At 35.9% G+C, this 20,678-nt stretch overlaps 1 protein-coding gene across 3 annotated transcripts in view; it reads right to left on the bottom strand.

Annotated features, from left to right (window-relative positions):
- ZC3H12B (zinc finger CCCH-type containing 12B) overlaps positions 1-20,678 on the bottom strand; it is a 479,271-nt gene that overhangs the window by 447,250 nt on the left and 11,343 nt on the right. The window contains exon 1 of one of the 3 annotated variants that reach the window (XM_064367732.1): positions 9,961-10,323. The exons of the other annotated variants lie outside the window; for them this stretch is intronic. The gene's annotated coding sequence lies outside the window, so the exon portion shown is untranslated. Of the gene's footprint in view, positions 1-9,960; positions 10,324-20,678 lie in introns of those variants that run through there. 3 annotated transcript variants of the gene reach the window in all.

Below are 20,678 nucleotides of genomic sequence, written 5' to 3'. Positions count from 1 at the left end.
CCCCTCTGGAATGAAGCTTCCAGAGAAAGGAGTAGGCAGCAATCTTTTCTGTTCTACAGCCTCTGCTGGTGATACCCAGGCAAACAGGGTCTAGAGTGGCCCTCCAGCAAACTCCAGCACACCTACAGAAGAGAAACCCGACTGTTAGAAGAAAAACTAACAAATAGAAAGCAATTACATCAACATCAATAATGAGGACACCCACAAAATAACCCATCGAAAGGTCATCAGCATCAAAGATCAAAGATAGATAAATCCACAGAGATGTGGAAAAACCAGCATAAAAATGCTAAAAAATCCAAAAGCCAGAATGCCCCTTCTCCTCCAAAAAATCACAACTCCTTGTCAGTAAGGGAACAAAACTGGATGGAGAATTACTTTGAAGAATTGACAGAAGTAGGCTTCAGAAGGTGGGTAATAATAAACTCCTCTGAGCTAAGGAGCATGTTCCAACCCAATGCAAAGAAGTTAAGAATGTTGATAAAAGGTTACAGGAGCTGCTAACTAGAATAACCAGTTTAGAGAACATAAATGACCTGATGGAGAGAAAAAACACAGCACGAGAACTTCATGAAGCATACACAAGTATCAATAGCCAAATGGACCAAGGAGAAAAAGTATCAGAGATTGAAAATCAACTTATGAAATCAAGAGTGAAGAAAATATTAGAAAAAAAAAGCCTCCAAGAAATATGGAATTATGTAAAAAGACCAAACCTATGATTAATTGGTGTACCTGAAACTGATGAGGAGAATAGGACCAAGTTGGAAAATACACTTCAAGATATTATCAAGAAGAACTTCCCCAACCTAGCAAGACATGCCAATATTAAATTCAGGAAATACAGAGAACACCACTAAGATACTCCTCGAGAAGAGCAACCCCAAGACACATAATCTTCAGATTCAACAAGGTTAAAACAAACGAAAAAATGTTAAGGGGAGCCAGAGAGACAGTTCAGGATAGCTACAAAGGGAAGCCAATCAGACTAAACAGTGGATCTCTTTGCAGAAACCCTATAAGCCAGAAGAGAGTGAAGGTCAATATTCAACATTCTTAAGAAAATAATTTTCAACCCAGAATTTCATATCCAGCCAAACTGAGCTTCATAAACAATAAAGAAATAAAATCCCTTTCAGACAAGTAAATGCTGATTTTGTCACCACCCTGCCTGCCTTACAGAAGCTCCTGAAGGAAGCACTCAATATAGAAAGGAAAAGCCAGTACCAGGCACTGCAAAAACATACCGAAATATAAGAACCAACAGCACTATGAAAAAACTTCATCAACTAACATGCAAAATAACCAGCTAGCATAATGATGACAAGATCAAATTCACACATAACAATATTAATCTTAAATGTAAATGAGCTAAATGCCCCAATTAAAAGATACAGAAGGGCAAATTAGAAAAAGAGTCAGAACCCATTAGTGTGCAGTATTCAGGAGACCCATGTGACATGCAAAGACACACATAGGCTCAAAATAAAGGATGGAGGACGATTTACCAAACAAATGGAAAGAAAAAAAAAGCAAAGGTTGCAATCCTAGTCTCTGACAAAGCAGACTTTAAACCAACAAAGATCAAGAAAGACAAAGAAGGGCACTACATAATAAAAAAGTGATCAATGCAACAAGAAGAGCTCACTATCCTAAATATATATGCACCCAATACAGAAGCACCCAGATTCATAAAGGAAGTTCTTAGAGACCTACAAAGAGACTTAGACTCCCAAACAATAACAGTGGGAAACTTTAACACACCACTTTCAATATTAGACAGGTCAATGACACAGGAAATTAACAAGGATATTCCAGACTTAAACTTAGCTCTGGACCAAGCAGACCTAATAGACATCTGCAGATCTCTCCACCTCAAATCAACAGAATATACATTATTCTCAGCACCACATAGCACTTATTTTAAAACTGACCACATTATTAGAAGTAAAATACTCCTCAGCAAATGCAAAAGAATGGAAAACATAACAAAATGTCTCTCAGACCACAGTACAATCAAATTAGAACTCAGGATTAAAAAGCTCAGTCAACACCACACAACTACATGGAAACTGAACAACCTGCTTCTCAATAACTACTGAGTAAATAACAGAATTATAGTGGAAATAAATAAGTTCTTTGCAACCAATGAGAACAAAAACACAACATGCCAGAATCTCTGAGACATAGCTAAAGCAGTGTTTAGAGGGAAATGTACAGCACTAAATGCCCACATCAGAAAGTGGGAAAATCAAAAATTGACACCCTAACATTACAATTAAAAGAACTAGAGAAGAAAGAGTAAACAAATTCAAAACCCAACAGAAGACAAAAAAATAACTAAGATCAGAGCAGAACTCAAGGAAAGAGAGACACGAAAGAGCCTTCAAAAAAACCAATGAATCCAGGACCTGGTTTTTGGAATGGATCAACAAAATAGATAGACCACTAGTCAGACTAATAAAGAAGAAAATAAAGAAGAATCAAATAGACATATTAAAAAATGATAAAGGGGATATCAACACTGACCCCACAAAAATACTATCATCAGAGAATATTATAAATACCTCTATGCAAATAAACTATAATATTTAGAAGAAATGGATAAATTCCTGGACACATACACCCTCCCAAGTCTAAACCGGGAAAAAGGTAAATCCCTGAATAGACCAATAACAAGTTCTAAAAATGAGGCAGTAATTAATAGCCTACCAATCAAAAAAAGCCCAGGACCAGGTGGATTCACAGCCAAATTCTACCAGAATTACAAAGAGGAGCTGGTACCATTCCTTCTGAAACTATTCCAAACAATAGAAAAAGAGAGATTCCTCCCTAACTCATTGTACGAGGCCAGCATCATCCTGATACCAAAACCTGGCAGAGAAACAAACAAAAAATTTTTCAGGCCGATATCTCTGATAAACATCAATGAGAAAATCTTCAATAAATTACTGACAAACCAAATCCAGCAGTAAAACAAAAAGTTTATCCACCATGATCAAGTTGGCTTCATCCCTAAGATGCAAGGCTGGTTCAACATACACAAATCAATAAACATAATCTATCACATAAACAGAACCAACGACAAAAACCTCATTATTATCTCAATAAATATAGAAAAAGCCTTCAAAAAAATTCAACACTCCTTCATGCTAAAAACACTCAATATACTAGGTATTGATGGAACATATCTCAAAATAATAAGAGCTATTTATGACAAACCCATAGTCAATATCAACCTGAATGAGCCAAAGCTGTAAGCATTCCCTTTGAAAACTGGCACAAGATAAGGATGCCTTCTCTCACCACACCTATTCAACATAGTATTGGAAGTTCTGGTCAAGGCAATCGCACAAGAGAAAGAAATAAAGGGTATTCAGTTAGGAAAAGAGGAAGTCAAATTGTCTCTGTTTGCCGACGACATCAAAACTACATTGAGATACAATCTCACGCCGGTTAGAATGGTGAGCATTAAAAAATCTGGAGACAACAGATGCTGGAGAGGATGTGCAGAAATAGGAACACTTTTTACACTGTTGGTGGGAGTGTAAATTAGTTCAACCATTGTGGAAGACAGAGTGGCGATTCCTCAAGGACCTAGAAATAGAAATTCCATTTGACCCAGCAATCTCACTACTGGGTATATATCCAAAGGATTATAAATCGTTCTATTATAAGGACACATGCACACGCATGTTCATTGCAGCACTGTTTACAATAGCAAAGACCTGGAACCAACCCAAATGCCCATCGATGATAGACTGGACAGGGAAAATGTGGCACATATACACCATGGAATATTATGCAGCCATAAAAAATGATGAGTTCATGTCCTTTGTAGGGACATGGACGAACCTGGAAACCATCATTCTCAGCAAACTGACACAAGAACAGAAAAGCAAACACCGCATGTTCTCACTCACAGGCCAGTGTTGAACAATTAGAACACATGGACACAGGGAGGGGAGCATCACACAATGGGGTCTGTTGGGGGGAAATAGAGGAGGGACAGCAGGGGTGGGGAGTTGAGGAGGGATAACATGGGGAGAAATGCCAGATATAGGTGATGGGGAGGAAGGCAGCAAATCACATTGCCATGTATATACCTATGCAACAATCTTGCATGTTCTTCACATGTACCCCAAAACCTAAAACACAATAAAATTTATATTTAAAAAAATAGGTCAGTGATTATAGTTATGGAAAGCATACCTTCCTATACTGGAAAAATAAAGTTCAGTTCAGTTTAAAAAAAAAAAAAGAAAGAAAGAAAACCCCTTGAACTCAGTCCAAAAACTGTTTAAGCTGATAAGCAACTTCAGCAAAGTTTCAGGATACAAAATTAATGTGCAAAAATCACAAGCATTCCTATACAAAAATAGACAAACAGAGAGCCAAATTATGAGTGAAGTCCCATTGAGAACTGCTACAAAGGGAATAAAATACCTAGGAATACAACTTACAAGAGATGTGAAGGAACTATTCAAGCAGAACTACAAACCACTGCTCAAGGATATAAGAGAGGACACAAACAAATGGAAAAACAGTCCATGCTAATGGATAGGAAGAATCAATATTGTGAAAATGGCCACACTGCCCAATGTAATTTATAGATTCAATGCTGTTCCCATCAAGCCACAATTGACTTTCTTCACAGAATTGCAAGAAACTACTTTAAATTTCATATGGACCCAAAAAAGATCCTGTATAGCCAAGACAATCCTAAGTAAAAAGACCAAAGCTGGAGATATCATGCTACTTGACTTCAAACAATAATACAAGGCTGCAGTAACCAAAACAGCATGGTACTGGTACCAAAACAGATATATAGACGAATGGTACAGAACAGAGGCCTCAGAAATAACACCACACATCTGCAACTATCTGATCTTTGACAAAACTGACAAAAACAAGCAATGGGGAAAGAATTCCCTATTTAATAAATGGTGCTGGGAAAACTGGCTAGGCATATGCAAAAAATTGAAACTGGACCCCTTCCTTACACCTTATACGAAAATTAACTCAAGATGAATTAAAGACCTAAATGTAAGATCTAAAACCATAAAAACCTCAGAAGAAAACCTAGGCAATACCATTCAGGACATAGGCATAGCCAAAAACTTCATGATTAAATGACCAAAAGCAATGGCAAAGAAAGTCAAAATTGACAAATTGGATCTAATTAAACTAAAGAGCTTCTGCACAGCAATAAATAAATAAATAAATAAATAAATAAATAAATAAATAAATAAATAACTATCTATCATCAGAGTGAACAGGCAACCTAAAGAATGGGGGAAAATTTTTGTAACCTATCCATCTGACAAAGGTCTAATATCCAGAATCTCCAAAAAACTTAAACAAATTTATAAGAAAAAAAAAATCCCATCAAAAAAGTGGGCAAAAGATATGAACAGACACTTCTCAAAAGAAGACATTTATGCAACTGACAACCATATGAACAAAAGATCATCAACACTGGTCATTAGAGAAATATAAATCAAAACCACAATGAAATACCATCTCACGCCAGTTAGAATGGAAATCATTAAAATGTCAGGAAGCAACAGATGCTGGTGAGAATGTGGAGAAACAGAAATGCTTTTATACTGTTTTTGGACTGTAAATTAGTTCAACTTTTGTGGAACACAGTGTGGTAATTCCTCAAGGATCTAGAACCAGAAATACCATTTGACCCAGCAATTCTATTACCATATATATACCCAAAGGATGATAAATCATTCTACTATAAAGACATGCAAACGTGTGTTTATTGCAGCACTATTTACAATAGCAAAGACTTGGAACCAACCCAAATGCCCATCAATGATAGACTGGATAAAGAAAATGCGGCCCATATACATCATGGAATACTATGCAGCCATAAAAAAGGATGATTTCGGCCAGGCATGGTGTCTCATGCCTGTAATCCCAGCACTTTGATAGGCCGAGGCAGGTGGATCACTTGAGATCAGGAGTTTGAAACCAGCCTGTCCAACGTGGCAAAACCCCATCTCTACTAAAAATACAAAATTAGCTGGGCATGGTGGTGCATGCCTGTAATCCCAGCTACTTGGGAGGCTGAGGCAGGAGAATTGCTTGAACCTGGGAGCCAGAGGTTGTAGTGAGCCAAGATCGTGCCACTGCACCCCAGCCTGGGCAACAAGAGCAAAACTCCATCTCAAAAAGAAAAAGGATGATTTCATGTCCTTTGCAGGGACATGGATGAAGCTGGAAGCCATCATTCTCAGCAAACTGACACAGAAACAGAAAACCATGCACTGCATGTTCTCACTAATAAGTGGGAGTTGAACAATGAGAACACATGAATGCAGGGAGGAGAACACACATCAGGGCCTGTCAGGGGATGGGGGGCAAGGGGAGGGAGAGCATTAGGAGAAATACCTAATGGATGCGGTGCTTAAAATCTAGATGATGGATTGATTAGTGCAGCAAACCACCATGGCACATATATACCTATGTAACAAACCTGCATGTTCTGCACATGTATCCCAGAACTTAAAGTATAATAAAAAATAAAAATAAATCGGAAATGAAAAAGGAGACATTGCAACTGATACTGCAAAAATTCAAAGGATCATTAGTGGCTACAAAGAGCAATTACATGCCGAAAAATTGAAAAATCTGGAATAAATGAACAAACTCATAGATGCATACAACCTACCAAAACTGATCCAGGAAGAAAGCTAAAACCTGAACAGACCAGTTTACCGGTAAAGAAATGCCTGGGACCTGATAGCTTCACTATTGAATTCTACCAAACATTTAAAAAAGAACAAATAACCAATCCTACACAAACTATTCCAAAAATAGCTGAGCAAAGACTTCCAAACTAATTTTATGAGGCCAGTATTACCCTGATGCCAAAGCCAGACAAAGCCAGAGCAAAAAAAGAAAACCACAGGTGAATATACCTGATGAATATTGATGCAATAAACTTCAACAAAATACTAGCAAAATGAAATCAACAATACATTAGAAATAATATTCATCATGACCAAGTGGGATTTATCTCTGGGATTCAAGGATGGTTCAACATATGCAAACCAATCAATGCAATACATCATATCAACAGAATGAAGTATAAAAATCATATGATCATTTCAACTGATGTGGAAAAAGCATGTGATAAAATTCAACAGTGCTTCATGTTGAAAACCCTAAAAAAAACTGGGGATAGAAGGAACATAAAACCTCAACATAATTAAAGGCAAAAACAGCAGACCTATAGCTAGCGTCATACTGAACGGGGAAACACTGAAAGCCTCTTCTCTAAGATCTGGAACACAACAGGAATGCCCACTGCCATCATTGTTATTCAACACAATACTCGAATTCCTAGCTGCAGCAATCAGACAGGAGAAAGATCTAAAGTGCATCCAAATTAGAATGGAAGAAATTAAACCATCCTTGTTTCCAGATGATATAATCTTATATTTGGAAAATCCGTAAAATTCCACAAGAAAACTTCTAGAAATAATAAACAAATTCAGTAAAGTTGCAGGATACAAAATCAACATAACAACATTCAGTAGCATTTCTACATGCCAACAGTGAAACTCTGAACAAGAAATTGAGAAAGTAATACTATTTACAATAGCGACACATAAAATTAAATGCCTAGAATTAACCAAAGAAGTGAAAGATTGCTATAATGAAAACTATAAAATACTGATGAAAGAAATTGAAGAGGACACCAAAAAGTGGAAAAATATTCCATGCTCATGGATTGGAAGAATCAATATTGTTAAAATGTCCATACTACTCACAGTAGTCTACATATTCAATGCAATCCCTATCAAAATACCAGTGACATTCTTCACATACATAGAAAAAAACAATTCTAAAGTTCATATGGCATGACAAAGGTCCCAGAATATGTGAAGTTATTCTAAGTAAAAAGCAGAAAACTGGAGGAATCACATTACCTGACTTCAAATTATTTCATACTACAGAGCCATAGTAATCAAAACACCACAGTACTGGCATACGAGCAGACACACATACCAATGGAACAGAATAGGGAACACAGAATCAAATCCACAATCCTATGGTAAACTCATTTTCAACAGAGATGCTAACAACATACACTGGGGAAATGACAGTTTCTTCCATAAAGGGTGTTGGGAAAACTGGATATCCATATGCAGAAAAATGAAACTAGATCCCTGCTCTCACCATATTCAAAAATCAAATTGAAATGGATGAAAGACGTAAATCTAAGACCTCAAAATATTAAACTACTACATGAAAAATTGAGGAAAACCTGCAGGACATTGGTCTGGGCAAAGATTTTTTGAGCAATACCCCACAAGCGCAGGCAGCCAGAGCAAAAAATGAACAAATGGGATCACATCAAGTTAAAAAGCTTCTGGCCGGGCGCGGTGGCTCAAGCCTGTAATCCCAGCACTTTGGGAGGCCGAGGCGGGTGGATCACGAGGTCAAGAGATCGAGACCATCCTGGTCAACATGGTGAAACCCCGTCTCTACTAAAAATACAAAAAATTAGCTGGGCATGGTGGCGCGTGCCTGTAATCCCAGCTACTCAGGAGGCTGAGGCAGGAGAATTGCCTGAACCCAGGAGGCGGAGGTTGTGGTGAGCCGAGATCGCGCCATTGCACTCCAGCCTGGGTATCAAGAGCGAAACTCCGTCTCAAAAAAAAAAAAAAAAAAAAAGCTTCTGCACAACATCAAGTTAAAAAAAGCTTCTGTACAGCAAAGGATACAACCAACAAAGAGAAGAGACAATCCACAGGATGGGATAAAATATTTGCAAAGCACACATCTGACAAGAGATTAATAAGCAGAATATATAAGGAGCTCAAACGACTCTATAGAATAAAATCTAATAATCTGATCAAAAAATGGGCAAAATATTTTAATAGACATTTCTCAAAATAAGACACACAAATGACAAACAAGGATGTGAAAAATAGAGCAGGAGGGAATACTTCTAAACTGTGAAATGGTGCTCAACATCATCAATCACCAGAGAAATGCAAATCAAATCTATTAAGAAACATCCTCTTACTCCAGTTAAAATGGCTTATATTCAAAACAAAGGCGATAACAAATGCTGGCAAGGATGTAGAAAAAAGTGAACCCTTATACACCGTTGTTAAGAAAGTAAATTAACAGCCACTATGAAGAACAATTTGAAGGTTCCTCAAAAAACTAAAAATTGAGATAGCAAATAAAACAGCAATTCTATTGTTGAATATATACATAAAAGAAATGAAATTAGTATGTCAAAAAGATATCTGCACTTCTATGGTGGTTGCAGCACTGTTAACAATAGCTAAGATTTGGAAGCAACCTATGTGTCCATCAACAGATGAATGGATAAAGAATGTGGCACATATACAATGGAATACTGTTCAAACATAAAAAGAAAATGAGATCCAGGCAGTCATCTGCAACGACATAGATGAAACTGGAGATCATTAGGTTAAGAGAAATAAGCCAGGCATGGAGAGACAAACATCACATTTTCTCACTTATTTGTGGGACCTGAAAATCAAAACAATTGAACTCATGGACATAGTAGAAATGATTACTGGAGGCTGGGAAGTACGGTGCTGGGAGGAGGTGGGGATGGTTAATGGGTACAAAAAAAAAAAAAGAATGAAGATCTACTATTTGATAGCACAAAAGGGTGACTATAATCGATAATAACTTAATTGCACATTTTAAAATAACTTAAAGAGTGGAATTGCATTGTTTATAACTCAAAGGATAAATTATTGAGGAGATAGATACACTATTCTCCATGATGTGCTTTTTTCACATTGGATGTCTGTATCAAAACATATCATGTACCCCATATATAAAAATACCTACTATGTACCTATAAAACTTTTAAAAAATATTAATAATTAGAGAAATAATTATGGTGAGGCCTTGAAATTTGCTAAATAATAGACACAGTTAAATATTTACCTGCCATTGCTTTATGTGTTTTTCTATAACTTGCTTACAACTACCAAATCATATAAGTGGGGGTCACAAGCTTTACACTTCTCCAACTACTCCTATAGATAACATCACTACTATGAAACTTGAAAAAAAAAAACCTGGTCTTTGAGATATTTTTCAGATTTAGCAGCAAACCAAGAGCCGACCAAGAGATGCTACCTGATCCTGAGACCCCATTCCCAGGAACTAACTCAGGTAAGCCAAGACAGTTTTAGGCATCCCTGTGATTTCATCCCCAATCATTTTTTTTAAAGTTTCCTATCCCCTGCCTGCCAGTGTCCTCAAAAAACCCTAGCCTCCAAATTCTCAGAGAGATGGGTTTGAGAAGCTTTCTTCCCTTTCTCTTTACTTGGCTGGCCCTGCAATTATTAAACTACTTCTTTACTGGAAAAAAAAAAAAAAAGATGTCTGAGGCTGACTCAATTATTTCGTATTAGTTCCTGTTGTTAGGTAATCTATTCTTCCTTATTTGGATGTTTGAAGGATATTTTCTTTGCTCATGTGCTTTTTTAAAATTGAAAAATTTAATCTAGGTGAAATGTCCCTTTTCATTGATTTTTTTCTGGTTCATGATGAATCCTTTCAAACAGAATACAGCATATCCATATTTCTTCCACCTAAAAAAGAAAGAAAGATCTCAATTAACAACTTAACTTTACATCTGAAGGCACTAGAAAAAGAAGAGCAAACTAAGACTAAAGTAAGCAGAAGGAAAGGAATGATATAAACCAGAGCAGAAATAAATAGAGAAGGAAAAAATAGAAAAGATCAATAAAAATTAAAAGCTGCTTTTTGAGAAGATAAAAGTTATTGACAAATCTTTAGATAGACTAAGAAAAAAGAGAAGACTCAAAACAATCAGAAATAAAAGAAGAAACATAAAAATTGATGCCACAGAAATTAACAGAATTAAAAGAAACAAAATGATCAATTGTTTGTCTATAAATTGAATAACCTGGAAGAAATAGATAAATTCCTATAAATCTATAACCTACCAACATTGAATCATGAAGAAAGAGAAAATCTGAACATACTTATAACTAGTAAGAAGATTAAATCAGTTAATCACCCCCCACCCCCCGACAAAAAAAAAGTCATGACCAGATGGTTTTACTGGTAAATCTCTTTAAAAAAAATTTTAAAAAATAACAACAATCCTTCTTAAAGTGTTCCAAAAAATTAAGGTGGAAGGCATACTTCTAAACTCCTTTTATGAAGACAGCATTACCCTATTAACAAAGCCAGACAAAGACACCACAAGAAAAGAAATCAAAATCAATAAACCAATATATTTGATAAGCATAGATGCAAATATCTTCAACAAAATACCAGCAAGTCAAATTCAACAGGATCTTAAAAATATGAATCACAGCCAAGTGAGATTTATCCCTGTGATGCTAGGATGGCTGACAATATGAAAAATCACTTAATTTGATACATCATATTAAGAAAGTGAAGAATAAATATTACATGGCCATTTCAACAGACACAAAATAGTGTTTGACAAAATTCAACACCCTTTCATGATAAAAACTCTCAACAAGTTAAGAGCAAAAGAAAATTGCCTCAACAATTTTCAACAAACCATATCTGGTGAGCAAAAGCATATATGAAAAGTCCAGACCTAACATCATACTTCATGGTAAAAAACAGAAAGCTTTTCCTTTAAGATCAGAAACAAGGCAAGGATGCCCACTGTCACCACTTCTATTCAACATAGCATTGGAAATCCTCTCCAGAGCAAATAACTAAGAAAAAGAAATAAAATCATCCAATAAAAAAGAAGAAAAATTTTCTCTTTTCACAGATGAAGTGATCTCATATATAAAAAATCCTAAAGACTCCACCTGTTAGAATTAATAAATGAATTCAATAAAGTTGAAGAATACAAAATCAACAAATAAAAAGGAGTTGCACTTCCATAGAGTACCAAAGAACAATCCAAAAAATTAAGAAAACAATTGTATTTTCAATGGCATCAAAAAAATACTTAGAAATAAAATTAACCAACGTGATGAAGGACTTTTATAATAGCTTAAAGAAAGTTGGAAAATTCAAAATATGTACATTAAACAAAACACTTTTGAATAACCAATACATCAAACAGGAAATCTTAATGAAAATGTTGAAGTATCTTCAGACAAACAAAAATAAAAACACAACATACCAAAACTTATGAAATGCAGCAAAAGCAGTACAAACGGGGAATTTTATAGAGATAAAAACCTATATTAAAAAAAGAGAAAGATCTCAATTAGGAACCCAAGTTTACATCTACAAAACTACAAAACATTGATGGAAGAAATTAAAGAAGACACAAACAAGTTGGAAGACATCTTGTATTAATGCATTGGAAGACTCAATAATGTGAAAATGTTCATACTACCCAAAGTGATCTATGGATTCAATGTGACCCCCATCAAAATTCCAATGGCGTTTTTTATAAAAATTAAAAAAAAAAATCCTAAAATTCACATAGAGCCACAAAAATCTCCCAACAGTTGAAATAATATTGAGAAAGAGCAACAAAGCTGGAGACCTCATACTCCAAGATTTTAAAACATATTACAAAGCTACAGTAATCAAAACAGTATGAAACCAACATAAAGGCAAACATATAAACCAATTTGGAAAAGAATAGTGAGCTTGAAAATAAACACATGCAAATGTAGTCCAATGGAAAAAACAATGCTGACAAAACTACATAATAGAAAAATAATAATCTCTTTAACAGACAGTGCTGGAAAAACTGTATATCTACATGCAAAAAAAATGAAATTGGATCCTTATCTTATACAATATACAAAAAACAACTCAATATGGATTAAAGACTTAACTGTAATACCTGAAACTGTAAAAATTCTAGAAGAAAACATGAGGAAATAGCTTCACAACATCAGTCTTGGGAATGATTTTTTAGATAGATAGGACACTAAAAGCACAGGCAACAAAAACAAAAATAGACAAGTGAGACCAAATCAAACTAAAAAGCTGCTGCTCAGCAAAGGAACACATCAATAGGGTTAAAGGAAACTCACAGAATGGGAGAAAACATTTGAAAACCTACACAACTGGTAAAGAGTTAATATGCAAACTATAGAAGAAACTCATAAAACTTGATAGAAAAAAAGAACTGATTATAATATGAGCAAAGAACTTTAATAGACATTTCTCCAAAGAAGACATAAAAATAGGTAATAAGTATATGAAAAGATGCTCAACATAACTAATCATCAGGGAAATGCAAAACAAAACCACAATGAGTTATCAACTTATACCTATTAAAATGGCCATAATTAAAACAAAACAAAACAAAAACCAGAAAATTACAAGTGTTGTACATTAGATCTTATAACATGACAACTATAGTGAATAGTAGTGTATGGAATTCATGGTATTTGCTAAATGAGCAGATTATGGCTGCTCTTGCCACAGAAGAAAAATAGGTAACTATGTGAGATGACCAATATGATGATTTGTTTCACTATAGTAATATTTTTACTCTATATGTGTGCCTCACAATATCATTACATATGTATACCTCAAATATGCATAATAAAATTTACTTTAAAAAGGAAACAAGTATTATTGAAAAACTGAACTTTTGGGCACTGTTGCTGGGACTATATAATGGTGTAGCCACTTTGGAAAACAGTATGAAGGTTCCTCAAAAAATTAAAAATAGAACTACCATATGATCTACCAACCTCACTGCTGAGTATCCAAAAGAATTGAAAACAGTATACAGAAGTGATATTTGCACTCCTATCTTCATTGTAACATTATTCACAATAGCCAGGACATGTAAACAAACTAAATGTCCATCAATGGAGGAACAGATATAGAAAATGTGTCACATGCAATATCACACTGAATGGGTTAAAGCTGGAAGCATTCCCTCTAAAATCCAGCAGAAGAGAAGGATGCCCTCTCTCACCACTCCTATTCAACATAGTATTGGAAGTTCTGGCCAGGGAAATCAGGAAAGAGAAAGAAATAAAAGGCATTCAAATAGGAAGAGAGGAAGTCAAATTGTTTCTGTTTGCAGATGATATAATTGTATATTTACAAAACCCTGGTGTCTCAGCCCAAAATCTCCTTAAGCTGATAAGCAACTTCAGCAAAGTCCCAGGACAAAAAATCAATGTGCAAAAATCACAAGCATTCCTATACACCAATAAGAGAGAAACAGAGAGACAAATCATGAGGGAACTCCCATTCACAATTGCTGCAAAGAGAATTAAATACCTAGAAATACAACTTACAAGGGAAATGAAGGACTTCTTCAAGGAGAACCACAAACCACTGCTCTAGGAAATAAGAAATGATACAAACAAATGGAAAAACATTCTATGCTTATGAATAGGTAGAATCAATATTGTGAAAATGACTATACTGCCCAAAGTAATTCATAGATTCAATGCCATCCCCATCAAGATACCATTGACTTTCTTCACAGATATTAGAAAAAACTACTTTAAATTCACATGAAACCAAAAAAGAGTCCATATAGCCAAGACAATCCTAAGTAAAAAAACAAAGCTGGAGGCATTACACTACCTGACATCAAACTATACTAGAAGGTTACAGTAACTAAAACAGCATGGTACTTGTACCAAAACAGATATACAGACCAATGGAACAGAATAGAGGCTGCAGAAATAACAACCCACGTCTATAACCATCTGATCTTTGACAAACCTGACAAAAACAAGCATGGGGAAAGGATTCCCTAGTTAATAAACAGTGTTGGGAAAACTGGCTAGCCACATGCAGAAAACTGAACTGGACCCCTTTCTTACACCTTATACAAAAATTAACTCAAGATGAATTAAAGACCTAAATGTAAGACTTAAAACCATAAAAACCCTAGAAGAAAACCAAGGCAATACCATTCAGAACGAGGCATGGGCAAAGAATTCATGATTAAAATACCAAAAGCAATGGCAACAAAAGCCAAAATTGACAAATGAGATCTAATTAAACTAAAGAGCTTATGCATAGCAAAAGAAACTATCATCAGATTGAACAGGCAACCTATAGAAGGGGAGAAAATTTTTGCAATCTTCCCATATGACAAAGGACTAACATCCAGAATCTACAAAGAACTTAAACAGATTTACAAGAAAAAAATAACCCCATCAAAAAGTGGGTGAAGGATATGAACAGATACTCCTCAAAAGAAGACATTTATGCGGCCAACAAACACATGAAAAAAAGTTCATCATGACTGGTCATTAGAGAAATACCAATCAAAACCACAATGAGATACCATCTCACACCAGTTGGAATGGTGATCATTAAAATGTCAGGAAACAACAGATGCTGGAGAGGATGTCGAGAAATAAGAACGCTTTTACACTGTTGGTGGGAGTGTAAATCAGTTCAGCTATTGTGGAAGACAGTGTGGCAATTCCTTGGGGATCTAGAACCAGAAATACCATTTGACCCAGTAATCCTATTACTGGGGTATATACCCAAAGGATTATAAATCATTCTACAGTAAAGACACATGTACATGTATGTTTATTATAGCACTGTTCACAATAGCAAAGACTTGGAAACAATCCAAATGCCCATCAATGATAGACTATATAAAGAAAATGTGGCACATATACACCACGAAATACTATGTAGCCACAAAAAAGGATGAGTTCATGTCCTTTCCAGGGGCATGAATGAAGCTGGAAACCATCATTCTCAGCAAACTAACACAATAACAGAAAACCAAACACCACACGTTCTCACTAATAAGTGGGAGTTGAACAATGAAAATACATGGACACAGGAAAAGGAACATCACACACTGGGACCTGGTGGTGCAGGGTGGCAGGCTAAGGGAGGAATAGCATTAGGAAAAATATCTAATGTAGATGACGGGTTGATGGGTACAGCAAACCACCATGGCATGTGTACACCTATGTAATAACCCTGCACATTCTGCACATGTATCTCAGAACTCAAAGTATAATAATAATAATAAGAAGAAAATATGGCATATGCACATAATATAATATTATTCAGCTTTTCAAAAGAAGAAAATCCTGTCATATCCAGTCACACAATCCAGGCATATAACATGAATGGACCCTGAGGACTCTATGCTAACTGAAATAAACTAGTCACAGAAGGACAAATACTACATTATTTCAGTTATAGGAGGTACTTAAACTAATCAAATTGATAGAAGGCAAAGAAAAGGGAAAATGTGGAGATGCTGTTCAATGAGTATAGAGTTTTAAACAGCAAGATACAAAGTTTTAGATATCTTCTGGACATTAATATGCATATAATCTACAATACTGTACTGTACACTCAAAATTTTGTTAAGAGGGTAGATATCATGTTATTTTTACCACAATTTTAAAAATTGAAGACTCAGCCCTAACATATCAATAATTATTTTAATATAAACTAATCTAAATGTACCAATTAAAAGATAGAGACTGGCAGAGTAAATTTTTAAAAAAGCTTACTCCAGCTACATGGAGTCTACAAGAAATCCACTTCAAATGTAACAGAATGGGAAGTTGAAAGTAAATGGATGGAAAAAGATGTATCATTGAAATATGATGTTTTAAAGGCACCACTGCATATACTAATATCAGATAAAGAAGACTTCAGAGCTAAGAAAATTACTAAGGAGAAAGAGGAACATTATATAATATTCATGAAATACCATAATTACAGAGAGAGACAGAACAAATTATTGATCAGATGTTTGAGAAGGAGGAAAAGGAGGTGAGTGTGTCTTTATAAAGTGTTAGCATGAAAGAACCTAATAGTGATGGCACAATTAAACATCTTGGAGTGGTGATGAAACTACGCATGTGAGACCACAGATGCTGGAGAGGATGTGAAGAAATAGGAACACTTTTACCCTGTTGGTGGGAGTGTAAATTAGTTCAACCATTGTGGAAGACAGTGTGGCACTTCCTCAAGGACCTAGAAATAGAAATTCCATTTGACCCAGCAATCCCATTACTGAGTATATACTCAAGGGATTATAAATCATTCTGTTATAAAAACACATGCACACAAGTTCATAGCAGCACTGTTTACAATAGCAAATACCTGGAACCAACCCAAACACCCATCGACAATAGACTGGACAAGGAAAATGTGGTACATATACACCATGGAATATTATGCAGCCTTCAAAATGATGAGTTCATGTCATTTGTAGGGACATGGATGAATCTGGAAACCATCATTCTCAGCAAACTGACACAAGAACAGAAAATCAAACACCACATGTTCTCACTCATAGGCAGGGGTTGAACAATGAGAACACATGGACACAGGGAGGGGAACATCACACACTGGGATCTGTTGTGGGGCAGGCAAGGGAGTGACAGCAGGGGGGTGGGTAGGTCAGGGAGGGATAACATGGGGAGAAATGCCAGATGTAGATAACAGGGGGATGGAGGCAGCAAACCACATTGCCATGTGTGTACCTATGCAACAATCCTGCATGATCTACACATGTACCCTAGAACCTAAAGTACAATAAAAAAATAAAAAAAAGAAACTACACATGTGAGAAAATGAGTAGAGCTATACACACACACATTCACAGAGTGCTTACAAAAGTAAAGAAAACTGATTAAGATAAGCATCAGTTTCCTGGTTTCTGTATTACACTGTAGTTATGCAACATAACATTGAAGTGGTGAGCTATGAACAGGATCTCCCCGTACATTTATTGCAACTTTCTATGAATCTTCACTTCAAAAATAATATGCAGGTGTACCTGATTTTATTGCATTTAGCAGATACTGTGTGTGTGTGGTTTTTTTTTTTTTAACAAATTGAAGTTTTGTGGCAACCCTGCATTAAGGAAGTTTATTGGCAAATTCTTCCAAAAGCACGTGCTCACTTCGTGTCTCTCTTACATTTTGTTAACTCCCACAATATTTCAAACTTTTTCATTATAATTATATCTGTTATGGTGATCTGTAATCAGTGATCTTTGATGTTACTATTGTCATGGTTTGGAGGTACCACAAACAGTGTCCATATAAGATGGCAAACACAATAAATCTTGTACGTGTTCTGAATGCTAAACTGATTGGCCATGCCCTTATCTCTCTCCCTCTCCTCGAGCATCCCTATTCTGCTGGACATAACAATATTGAAATTAGGATAATTAATAACCCTACAATGGCCTTTTAAGTGTTCAAGTGAAAGTAAGAGTAGCACATCTCTCACTTTAAATCAAAGGCCAGAAATGATTACACTTAGTGAAGAAGGTATATCAAAAGCCAGGATAGGCCAAAAAATAGGTCTCTTCTGCCAAACAGCTACCTAAACTGTGAATGTAAAAGAGAGTAAAAGTGTTACTTCGGTGAACACATGAATAATATAAAAGCAAAACAGCCTATGGTTGTTAAGAAGACAGTTTTAGTGGTCTGGATGGAAAACCAAACCATCCACAACGTTTTCTTGAACCAAAGCTTAATACGGAGAAAGGCCCTAACTAATTCTGTGAAGGCTGGGGGAGGTGAAGAAGCTGCAGTAGTAAAGTTGGAAGCTAGCAGAAGTTGATTCGTGAGGTTTGGGACAATAAGCTGTATCCATAACATAAAAGCGCAAGATGAGGCATCAAGTGCTGCTAAAGAAGTTGCAGCAAGTTATCCAGAAGGTCTAATTAAGATAATGGATGAAAGTAGCTACATTAAACAACAGATTAACAATGTAGATAAAACAGCCTTCTATCAGAAGAAGATGCTATCTGCAACTTCCACAGTTAAAGAGAAGTCAATGTCTGGCTTCAAAGCTTCAAAGGACAGGCTGAATCTTCTGTTAGGGGCTAATGTAGATGGTGATTTTAAACTAAAGCTAATGTTCATTTACTATTCCAAAAAACAGAAAGAAATAGTTTCAACATCAATAGAAAGGACGTCCACTCAGAGACCCCATCCAAAGGTTACCAACTTCAAAGACCAAACGTAGATAAATCCATGAAGATGGAAATAAACCAGTGCAAAAAAAGGCTGAAAATTCCAAAAACCAGAACGCCTTTTCTCCTCCAAGGGATCACAACTTCTCACCAGCATGGAAACAAAACTGGATGGTAAATGAGTTTGATAAATTGATAAAAGCAGGCTTCAGAAGGTGGGTAATAACAAACTTCTCAGAGGTAAAGGAGCATGTCCTACCCCAAAGCAAGGAAGCTAAGAACCTTGCAAAAAGGTTAGACAAGATGTTAACTAGAATAACCACTGCAGTGAAGAACTGCAGTGATGAGCTGAAAAACACAGCATGAGAACTTCGTGAAGCATACACAAATTTCAATAGCCAAATCAATCAAGCAGAAGAAAGGATATCAGAGATTGAAGATCAACTCAATAAAATAAAGCGAGCAGACAAGATTAGAAAAAAAAGAGTGAAAAGAAATGAACAAAGCCTCCAAGAAATATGGAATTATGTGAAAAGACCAAATCTACATTTGATCGGTGTACCTGAAAGTCACGAGGAGAATGAAACCAAGTTGGAAAACGCTCTTCAGGATATTATCCAGGAGAATTTCTCCAACCTAGCAAGGCAGGCCAACATTCAAATTCGGGAAATACAGAGACCACCACAAAGATACTCCTCAAGAAGAGCAACCCCGAGACACATAATCATCAGATTCACCAGGATTGAAATGAAGAAAAATATATTAAAGGCAGCCAGAGAGAAAGGTTAGGTTACTCACAAAGAGAAATGCATCAGTCTCACAATGCATCTCTCAGCAGAAACCCTACAAGCCAGAAGAGAGTAGGGGCCAATATTCAACATCTTTAAATAAAAGAATTTTCAACCCAGAATTTCATATCCAATCAAACTAAGCTTCATAAGCTAAAGTGAAATAAAATCCTTTAGGAACAAGCAACTGCTGAGAGACTTTGTTACCACCAGGCCTGCCTTACAGGAGCTCCTGAAGGAAGCACTAAACATGGAAAGGAACAACCAGTACCAGCCACTGCAAAAACATACCAAATTGTAATGACCATTGACACTATGAAGAAACTACATCAACTAATGGGCAAAACAACCAGCTAGGATCAAAATGCCAGAATCAAATTCACACATAATATTAACCTTACATGTAAATGAGCTAAATGCCTCAATTAAAAGACACAGACTGGCAAATTGGATAAAGAGTCAAGACCCTTTGGTGTGCTGTATTCAAGAAACCCATCTCACATGCAAAGACACATATAGGCTCAAAATAAAGGGATGGAAGAAGATTCACCAAGCAAATGGAAACCAAAAAAAGCAGGGTTGCAATCCTAGTCTCTGATAAAACAGACTTTATACCAACAAAGATCAAAAGAGACAAAGAAGGGCATTACATGATGGTAAAGGGATCAATGCAACAACAGCTAACTATCCTAACTATATGTACCCAATACATGAGCACTCAGATACATAAAGCAAGTTCTTAAAGACCTACAAAGAGACTGGACTCCCACACAATAATAGTGGGAGACTTTAACACCCCACTGTCAATATTAGACAGATCAACGAGACAGAAAATTAACAAGGACATCCAGGATTTGAACTCAGATATGGGCCCATAATAATTATGTTAAATCTACTCTGCCTGTGCTTTACAAATGGAACAATAAAGCCTGGATGACAGCACATTGGTTTATAGTATAGTTTACTGAATAATTTAAGCCCACTGTTGAGAC

The sequence above is a fragment of the Aotus nancymaae genome, unplaced genomic scaffold (genome assembly GCF_030222135.1).
Source record: "Aotus nancymaae isolate 86718 unplaced genomic scaffold, 86718_ANA_hifiasm-v0.15.2.pri h1tg000073l, whole genome shotgun sequence".
In the NCBI taxonomy this organism is placed as follows: domain Eukaryota; kingdom Metazoa; phylum Chordata; class Mammalia; order Primates; family Aotidae; genus Aotus; species Aotus nancymaae.
Note: the sequence above shows the minus strand (reverse complement) of the source record. Positions and strands in the feature narration are given on the sequence as shown.